Source organism: Lithobates pipiens, unplaced genomic scaffold (genome assembly GCF_037356315.1).
Source record: "Lithobates pipiens isolate NorthernLeopardFrog02 unplaced genomic scaffold, aLitPip1_a1.2 Scaffold_27, whole genome shotgun sequence".
In the NCBI taxonomy this organism is placed as follows: domain Eukaryota; kingdom Metazoa; phylum Chordata; class Amphibia; order Anura; family Ranidae; genus Lithobates; species Lithobates pipiens.
In genome coordinates this window covers 11,010,160-11,021,164 of record NW_027507788.1, presented here as the reverse complement: position 1 = coordinate 11,021,164, position 11,005 = coordinate 11,010,160, and the positions used below count along the sequence as shown (strand labels likewise).

Below are 11,005 nucleotides of genomic sequence, written 5' to 3'. Positions count from 1 at the left end.
TAAGGCTTACCTGTAGGTCCAAGAAATATCTCCTAAACCTATACGGTTTAGGAGATATTTACCCGAAGCCAGCCACCGCTGTCTACGGCTCATGCGCCGTAGACAGCGGCGCGCAGGCGCACTGGGCAGGCAGCAGATCGCAGCAATATGCCGCAAATGTTGGCTCCCGTGCGCATGCGCGGGAGTGACGTCATCGCTGCTTCGGCGAATCACAGCGCCGGAGCAGCGAGACCCACCAAGAAGATGGACGCTCGGAACTACAGGGGACAGCGGTGACATCGCTGGCTCCTGTTGTCAGGTAAGTGACACATAATGGACTACTATGCGATGCACAGAAGCCCATTATGCTTTACCTTTGCAGGGAATCAAAGCGGAAGTAACACCCATCAGGGTTTACGTCCTCTTTAAGGTGTCTGTACGCCCAAAATATTTTTCTTATAAATTTTTGGGTAGAGCAGAGAAGTTTTCAAAACCTTTACGGAGTGCTTAGAGGAATAAATTAAAACAGGAAAAAAAATAATAATTCATAGGGCGTTCTCTTCTCTATACCTACAATTATGTTTCTGCCGTGACCCAGATATTGTTACCGATTACATTATTACAGGTCACAATAATATCTCCAAAACTGAATTTAACCACTTGGTTCTCATACTACGTCTATTGACGTCATGGGCTTTCGGTGGTTATATCTGAATGATGCCTGAAGGCCACAGACATCATTCAGATATCAGCGTTTTCAGCCGGCGATTCCCTACACCATAAGAATGATCATAGCAGCTGTTCCACCGCTTGATCGTTCTTACGGGACGCCCCCCCCTCCCGCCGCCCTCCGGTGCTTGTACCGACTCAACGCTTCCATCGGTGAGTCGGTCACAGGATCCGCCGGCCCCCGGAAGTTACCATCGAGATTTCCGGCGGACCAGATCGTCCCCGGAGTCTCTATGATCGTTCAGAGGCTGGGTGCGATGTTATGACGTCACGCCCGGCCTCTGTATTCAAATTAACTACGCCGATTTGGCTAGGAAGCCAGGATCGTTTTTTTTTATTTTTTTATTTTATTCTTCCCAGCCTAGAGGTGAGATATGGGGTCTTATTGACCCCCCATATCTCACTGTAAATATGTCCGATCATGCCATATTCCTATTACAAGGGATGTTTACATTCCTTGTAATAGGAATAAAAGTCATCAATTTTATTTTTTATTTTTTTTTAAGTGTCAAACTAAAAAAAATAAAATAAAATTAACAATAAAAAAAAAAAAAAATGTAAAGCGCCCCTGTCCCTGAAGCGAACACATACGTAAGTCCCGCCCACATATGAAAACGGTGTTCAAACCACACATGTGAGGTATCGCCGCGAACGTTAGAGCGAGAGCAATAATTCTAGCTCTAGACCTCCTCTGTAACCCAAAACATGTAACCAGTAAAAAAAAAATTAAAATGTCGCCTATGGGGATTTTTAAATACCAAAGTTTGGCGCCATTCCACGAGCGCGTGCAATTTTGAAGCGTGACATGTTGGGTATCTTTTTACTCGGCGTATCCTCCTCTTTCACATCATGCAAAAAAATTGGGCTAACTTTCCTGTTTTTTTTTTTTAAGCATGAAACAGTTTTTTTTCTGAAAAAAAACGTGTTTGAAAAATTGCTGCGCAAATACCGTGCGAGATAAAAAGTTGCAACGACCGCCATTGTATTCTCTAGGGTCTTTGCTAAAAAAAACATATATAATGTTTGGGGGTTCTATGTAATTTTCTAGCAAAAAAAATTAGGAATTTTACATGTAGGAGAGAAATGTCAGAATTGGCCTGGACGCGAAGTGATTAATATATTCAGCGGGGAAACTGCACCCCAACCCCCGCCACAATCTTGCAGGCTCTTCATACATTTCATATATATACAGAATGCTCTATATGTAAAGCACTGGGTAAACTGTCGGAGTTCTGTAAGTGCCTTTAATAATACTAAATGGGACATGGGGTAGAGCGCTGTGAGTTGTTTCTTTGATCCAGTTATTGTTCCAGCCTCCAGGAGCCAAATATTATTTCATAATAATTTTGCTTCTATTTTTCAGATCTCGGTAGTCATGAAATTTTTACGTAAATTTACTCCTTTTGCTCTTCTGACTATATTAACTATATACAGTATATATAATTAACCACATGCCGACCAGCACACGATGTACGTCGGCACAATGGCACCGCTGGGCAAATGGGCGTACAGGTACGTCACCTTTAAGATGTGGCATTGTGGGCGCACACGCGTGCCCGCCGCATTCTCCGTGACTGCGGGCGCCCGCGGACTCGATATCCGTCGGGTGCCCGCAATCGTGTCACCACGGAGCGGAAGAACCGGGGAGACGCCTTTGTAAACAAGGCATTTCCCCGTTCTGCCTTGTGACATGACAGATCTACTGCTCCCTGTCATCGGGAGCAGGGATCGCTGTCATGTCAGTAGTAGCCCACCCCGCCCCCACAGTTAGAATCACTCCCTAGGACACACTTAACCCTTTCATCGCCCCCTAGTGTTAAACCCGTTCCCTGCCAGTGTCATTTACACAGTAATCAGTGCATTTTTATAGCACTGATCGCTGTATAAATGACAATAGTCCCAAAATAGTGTCAAAGGTGTCCGATGTGTAATGTTGCAGTCACAATAAAAATCGCAGATCGCCGCCATTACTAATTAAAAAAAAAAAATTCATAATAAAAATGAATCTATCTCCTATTTTGCATACGCTATTACTTTTGTACAAACCAATCAATAGATTTTTTTTTTTTTTTTACCAAAAATATGTAGACGAACTGAGAAAAAATATTTTGTTTTTTTTTTAGATATTTTTGGGGGATATTTATTATGGCAAAAAGTAAAAAAATATTGCTTCTTATCCAAAATTGTCGCTCTTTTTTTTTTTTATAGCACAAAAAATAAAAACCGCAGAGGAGATTAAATTCCACCAAAAGAAAGCTCTAATTGTGGGGAAAAAAAAGGATGCAAAGTCGCAATACGGCGCAATTGTCAGTTAAAGCGGCGCAGTGCCGAATCGCAAAAAAAAAAAAAGTGCTCCGGTGAGGAAAGGGGTAAAATCTTCCTATGCTGACGTGGTTAAAATATACCATTGCAAAATCATGCCACTTCATCTAATTAGAGATATCTATAAATCTATAGATAGATTTATAGAGGGATTGTTGAATAAGGAACTTGCAATTACAGAGGACGCGGCTTGATTGCACAATGGGAGGTTTATATCAATCCTATATAAAGGAAATCTGCAGAACATCCCAACAATCCGGTTGTGACAACACTGAGACGTTTATCCCCGTGTCTCTATACAGGTGAGTTCCTCTCATCAGCGATACTTCCATAGCACACAAATAACTTTATTTTGAAGACAAAGGGCAACTTGCAATATATGGCAGTTCCCGTCAGCTAAATATTGAGAATTCTAACAAAAAAAAAAAGAAACTGAGGAATATAAAAGAAATAGGGAGCAAAACAGAAAAAAGCGCAAGTTGCTCTAGTAATAAATTGTACGTACAACCAAAATTTTTTTTTTTCTTTTCTTCTTTACTTTTTTTTTTTCCTTCTTATTTTTCCCCTTCTTTTTAAATTTTTCTTTTCTTCTTTAATTTTTTTTTCCCCCTTTTTTTTCCCCTTCTTTTTAATTTTTTTTTCTTTTCTTCTTTACTTTTTTTTTTTCCTTCTTTTTTTTTCCCCTTCTTTTTAATTTATTTTTCTTTTCTTCTTTACTTTTTTTTTTCCTTCTTTTTTTCCCCCCTTCTTTTTAATTTTTTTTTCTTTTCTTCTATACTTTTTTTTTCCTTCTTTTTTTTTCCCCTTCTTTTTAATTTTTTTTCTTTTCTTCTTTACTTTTTTTTCCCTTCTTTTTTTCCCCCTTTCTTTTAAATTTTTTTTTTCTTCTTTACTTTTTTTTCCTTCTTTTTCCCCTTCTTTTAAAATTTTTTTTTTCTTTTCTTCTTTACTTTTTTTTTTCCTTCTCCCCCCCCCCCTTCTTTTAATTTTTTTTTTTTTTCGTATAATTAGTTGATACACTTATTATACTTATACTTAATATACTTATACTTATAGTACACTTATATGGTGCAGGGATGGGGGGGGGGAAGTTAGGAAGAGGGTGGGAGTGTTTGGGTTGCTGAGGAAAATAGTATTGTTATCTGATATCATTTAGAATATTGTAGCATTTATGTTGTGAAGAAAGTATTTTTCATAATTGCTATTTTTTTTTATACTGTAATTTCTGTTATTGCTATGTTCTTGGTGTTAAATTATTATATAAATGAATACACAAATGATTAAGTTAAAAAAAAAATATATATATATTTTTTTAAATAATTTTTGGGGTAGAGTGGGGAAGTTTTTTTAAACATTCCCGGATTGCTTAGAGGAATAAATTCAATCTGGATTTCTCTTCTTTATACCTTTAATTACATTTCTGCAGTGAACCAGATATTGCTTCTTTATGTCAGAGAGAGAAGGCCTGGAAATTATATCTTCAAAACGGAATATAATATATAGGGCGAGGGGGTGAGGGACTATGTCTGTAGCACCCCTAATTTTGCAACCCCTTCATACATAGTTTCAGATATATACAGTATAAGGGTATATAGTATATATACGGTATAAGGATATATAGTATATATTATATATACAGTATAAGGGTATATAGTATATATACGGTATAAGGATATATAGTATATATTATATACAGTATAAGGGTATATAGTATATATACGGTATAAGGATATATAGTATATATTATATATACAGTATACGGGTATATATTATATATACGGTATAAGGATATATAGTATATATTATATACAGTATAATGGTATATAGTATATATATGGTATACGGATATATAGTATATATTATATATACAGTATAAGGGTATATAGTATATATACGGTATAAGGATATATAGTATATATTATATATACAGTATAAGGGTATATAGTATATATACGGTATAAGGATATATAGTATATATTATATATACAATATAAGGGTATATAGTATATATACGGTATAAGAATATATAGTATATATTATATACAGTATAAGGGTATATAGTATATATACGGTATAAGGATATATAGTATATATTATATATACAGTATAAGGGTATATAGTATATATACAGTATAAGGATATATAGTATATATTATATATACAGTATAAGGGTTTATAGTATATATATACGGTATAAGTATATATAGTATATATACGGTATAAGGATATATAGTATATATTATAAATACAGTATAAGGGTATATAGTATATATATACGGTATAAGGATATATAGTACATATTATATATACAGTATAAGGGTATATAGTATATATACAGTATGAGGGCACATGGGCACTGCCCCCTCTCTCCAGTCCCCCCCTCTGTGTAGAATGGATAGAATCTATCCATGGCCGCTGTAGCCACCCCCCCCCCCTCCCATTCAGGCATCTGACCATAGGCTCTAATAGGCTTAAAAAATGGTGGACTGCGAGCGCTGCACTTGCTTTGTATATATTTATCTATTTTGAGTTCGCAAGTCGCATTCCTATTGTTGGCAATGGAACCGGACAAATCGGTGCGACGCCAGCTTTGCAGTGCTGCGACTGATTTGAAAAAGTAGTTCCCGCGCTATTTCTTTGGGCGTTTTCAGGTGCAACTTGCATAGAAACCCCGTGCATGAAGTCTCACAGATGTCAGCCAAGCTGCATTTGAAGTCGCACTGACACACGGCTTAGAAATTTTGCGTTTTCTTTTTTTTTGTGAAGTCGCACGATTTTAAAGCGACATTCAGTGTGAACCAGCCCAGGGACTAAATGGGACACGGGGTAGAGTGCTGCGAGTTGTTTCTTTGATCCAATCATTGTTCCCCCCCCTCCCCCCCCCCCCCCCGAGGGACCAAATAATATTTCATAAGAATTTTGCTTCTGTTTTCCAGATCTCGATAACCATGAAGTTTTATGTGAATCTCCTGCTTTTGTTCTTCATACCAGGTAATTGTATTGTATTCTCTTTTATTTATTTATCTATATATATTTTTTACTATGAAATTATATATTTAAATGTCTGCTTTTAGTTCAACGTTAATGTATATATATATATATATATCTCCGGAGCCGTGATGATGTCACTCCCGCGCATGCACAATCGCCGTTATATATATACTATTATTAATAATATTACCCAATCCATGATCAGGGGTGAGAGGGAACTTTTATAATTCTGTATCGTAAAGCATTTTTTAGGAGTATTGATACGTATTTTCAGTGCTAATGGGAAACTTTCTTCACTGGCCATATAATATATTCTGTCTGATTATATATATATATATATATATATATATATATATATATATATATATATAATTATTATTATTATTATTATTATTTTTATTTTTATTATTTTTATTATTTTTATTATTTTTATTATTTTTATTTTTATTATTTTTATTTTTATTTTTTAATCATTTAACAGAGGGACATTTATTAATGTGGATTTCACCTCTTTACGTGTTGATTTTTGTATGTTCAGACTTGCATATCATATCTCCATTCCAAGATTCTCCCCACAGACAGAACAATCTAATATTGTATAATAGAGAAGATGTGTAATTGATCTGTTTTTTTATTTCTCAAGCACTTCAATGCAAGAAGGATTCTGCAGAACCACCATGTAAGTAGAACATTGAACTACATTCTATAAGATCATAAACACTTGACGCTGAGGTTTCTCATTTCAATACGTTATGTACCTTTTTATGTTGGAAGTGTCATCACTGGGTCTCTGTGCTTCTTTATGCAATGCGGGCAGTTAATGGCTGGTGGGAGGGGCCAGGGGTGGGGGGCTGTACATAGCTTCCTGATGACATCACAGCCCCCCCTGCCCCAATAATACTCCTCTCAGGAGATCTCAGCCCTGATGCAAGCAGTGGGAGGGATTATGCAAATATCAAATTGCCTTCAAATATATATCAAATATCAATATATCAAATTCCTCCCACTGACACTAATGATGGGGCACTATTCCTCTCACTGATACCAATGATGGGGCATTAGTCCTCCCACTGATACCAATGATGGGGCACTACTCCTCCCACTGACACCAATGCTGGGGCACTATTCCTCCCACTGACACCAATGCTGGGGCACTATTCCTCCCACTGACACCAATTATGGGGCACTATTCCTCCCACTGACACCAATGCTGGGGCACTATTCCTCCCACTGACACCAATGCTGGGGCACTATTCCTCCCACTGACACCAATTATGGGGCACTATTCCTCCCACTGACACCAATGATGGGGCACTATTCCTCCCACTGACACTAATGATGGGGCACTATTCCTCCCACTGACACCAATGCTGGGGCACTATTCCTCCCACTGACACCAATTATGGGGCACTATTCCTCCCACTGACACCAATGATGGGGCACTATTCCTCCCACTGACACCAATGATGGAGCACTACTCCTCCCACTGACACCAATGATGGGGCACTATTCCTCCCACTGACACCAATGATGGGGCACTATTCCTCCCACTGACACCAATGATGGGGCACTATTCCTTCCACTGACACCAATGATGGGGCACTATTCCTCCCACTGACACCAATGATGGGGCACTATTCCTCCCACTGACACCAATGATGGGGCACTATTCCTCCCACTGACACCAATGATGGGGCACTATTCCTCCCACTGACACCAATGATGGGGCAATATTCCTCCCACTGACATCAATGATGGGGCACTATTCCCCCCACTAATACCAACCAGTGGCGGCTGGTGGGTTCTTCTTTTGGGGGGGCAGCAAACAAATAACAATCCCCCTGGCGGTGCAGCGGTAATGAAACAGCACCCCCGCTGGCAGTCTGGCACTTACCCACTTGTGTGGCAGGGCTGTGGTGTCCTCTCCTGAAGTGTGGGCAACAGTTGCGGCAGCTCAGGTGTCCGCTCCTCCAGCTTCCTCCGCCGTGTGCTCTTATGCCAAAGTGCTAGGCATCCAATAGGATTGCCTGACACTTTGTTTCACAGACCTGCCTCCTGATTGGCAAGGAGGAACTTTAGCGTGATAATAGCGAACATGAATTTGCTTATCGTCACACAACTGAGTGGGCTCGGAGTGCAGTGCTCACCCTTTTGGCTCTTTGAAGCCTATTAGAGCCTCTGGCTCTAATCAGATGCTTCAAAAAAACACCCCACTGCATTGGAATCCATGGTCCGGCTCCACTGATTAGTAGATCAGGGGGCCGGACGCATTGACAGGGGAGGCAGCGCCCTCTGTGGACGGGCCGCCACTTACACCAACGGTGGGGCACTTTTCCTCCCAGTGACCCCAACGATGGAGCATTACCCTCCCCCCCATGGCAAAGATGCACTCATTACTCTCACTGATGCCGAGAAAATGTCAACTCTCAATGGGCACAGTGCGGCCCCTTTAAAGTCTGAGGTACAGTAAAATGCCCCTTTGTTTAGAAACTTTTAAGACCCCTGGTCTAAAGGATCACTGTGGAGGGTAGACTGACATATGTGGCATTTCCACATATAAAGTCCCACAGGTCCCTCTCTTTTAGAGGCTTCTTCAGGGGATTTCTTTTAGAGACTTCTTCAAGGAATTTTCTTTTAGAGGCTTCTTCAGGGGATTTCGTCATATAAATTCCCACAGGTCCTTCTCTTTTAGAGGCTTCTTCAGGGGATTTCTTTTAGAAGCTTCTTCAGGGGATTTCCTCATATAAAGTCCCACAGGTCCCTCTCTTTTAGAGGCTTCTTCAGGGGATTTCTTTTAGAGTCTTCTTCAGGGGATTTATGTGATCATCAGTGTTCAACAATGGCTTCTTCAGGGAATTTCTTTTAGAGGCTTTTTCAGGGGATTTATTTTATTGGCTTCTTCAGGGGATTTCCTCATATAAAGTCCCACAGGTCCCTCTCTTTTCGAGGCTTCTTCAGGGGATTTCTTTTAGAGGCTTCTTCAGGGGATTTATGTGATCATCAGTGTTCAACAATGGCTTCTTCAGGGGATTTCTTTTAGAGACTTCTTTAAGGAATATTCTTTTAGAGGCTTCTTCAGGAGATTTCCTCATATAAAGTCCCACAGTTCCCTCTCTTTTAGAGGCTTCTTCAGGGGATTTCTTTTAGAGACTTCTTCAAGGAATTTTCTTTTAGAGGCTTCTTCTGGGGATTTCCTCATGTAAAGTCCCACAGGTCCCTCTCTTTTAGAGGCTTCTTCAGGGGATTTCTTTTAGAGACTTCTTCAAGGAATTTTCTTTTAGAGGCTTCTTCAGGGGATTTCCTCCTATAAAGTCCCACAGGTCCTTCCCTTTTAGAGGCTTCTTTGGGGGATTTCTTTTAGAAGCTTCTTCAGGGGATTTCTTCATATAAAGTCCCACAGGTCCCTCTCTTTTAGAGGCTTCTTCAGGGGATTTCTTTTAGAGGCTTCTTCAGGGGATTTATGTGATCACCAGTGTTCAACAATGGCTCTGATAATAATAAACACATGAATTAATTATTATAAAGTTGAAAATGGAAATGATATGACAAAAAAATACAATAATGTCAAGAAAAATACATGCCAATATATAACATATATATATCAAGTGTCATGGCTCATAGACTGTCCCCAGTATAAGACAATACTGGTGATATGAATCCTCATATATAATGATTGTATTATCTTCTTTTCCAGCTCCTCCGTGTACAATGGCACACAGCGTTGAAAAGTGGGGCGGAATCTGCCCAGAGTACTGCATCCCAGAACTGCCTGCTAAACATATGTGTGTGGAGATAGCAAAGCACGCCTGTTATTGTGCTGAGGGGTATATTTTTTATTCCAACAAATATAAAAAATGCATTTCAAAGAAGCAATGTGATAAACTCAAATTAGAAAAACATTACTGAAAAAAATAAATCCTTTACATACAGTATATTGTAAATGATTTGATTAAAATAAGAAATAAATCAGAAATCGGTGACTGTTTACGACATGTGTGGTGTTTGCATTTCTTTGTGGTGAATAAAAAAAAAAAAAATGTTAAAGGTGAACTCCGAGGATATAAAAGACACAAATAAATGCAACTCTGTTATCATAAATACATTATGTGTCAATGGTTATTGAATGAGGATTTTTGTAATACTTTTTTTTTTTTCACAAATATTTAGACCAGCACAACCAATACAAAGTATTGCATCATAAATACATCATCATTACATGGATCTTTTTGTATTATTATTATTATTATTATAGACTTAAAGTGACTGTAATGCTTTGTTTTTTTTGTTTTTTTTTAAATAACATGTTATACTTACCTCCTCTGTGCAAAACCCTTGCACAAAGCAGCCCCGATCCTCCTTTGCTGGTCCCCCCCCCCCCGCGGCACTCCTCCTCTTCATCAGGGTGCACCCCACGGAGAGCCACATTCCATGGGGGGCACTCATGCGGGCGGGCGCTCTCGAGCCCTGCTGCTGTGTGCATTGACACAGACAGCAGGACTCAGCCACGCCCCCCCGACTCCTGTGTCACTGGATATGATTGACAGCCGTTGGCTCCCGCTGCTATCAATCTGTCCAATGAGGACCCGAGAGAGCGGCTGGAGCTGCTGTGCTCGTCCCCGTCACTGGAACATTTGTGAGGTCAGACCCTGATGTTGGATGAGAAGGCCTGGTTCACAGTCTCCGCTTTAATTCATCCCAAAGGTGATGTATTGGGTTGAGGCCAGGACTCTGTGCAGGCCAAGTCAAGTTCCTCCACCCCAAACTCTCTCCTTCATGTCTTTTTGGACCTTGAATGGTGCACTGGTCCAAATCATTTGGTGGAGGGGGGGATTATGGCGCGGGGTTGTTTTTCAGGGGTTGGGCTTGGCCCCTCAGTTCCAGTGAAGGGAACTCTTAAGACGTCAGCATACCAAGACATTTTGGACAATTTTGTGCTCCCAACTTTGTGGATTGGGGATGGCCCCTTCCTGTTCCAACATGACTG

The 11,005-nt window shown here is 39.7% G+C and overlaps 1 long non-coding RNA gene across 1 annotated transcript; it reads left to right on the top strand.

The window, feature by feature from the left end:
* Nucleotides 1-3,292: 3,292 nt before the first annotated feature.
* LOC143933515 (uncharacterized) lies at nucleotides 3,293-10,008 on the top strand. The gene is made up of 4 exons (XR_013263109.1): nucleotides 3,293-3,332; nucleotides 5,967-6,021; nucleotides 6,665-6,700; nucleotides 9,716-10,008. It is a non-coding gene; the product is annotated as an uncharacterized LOC143933515 (long non-coding RNA).
* Nucleotides 10,009-11,005: the final 997 nt, after the last annotated feature.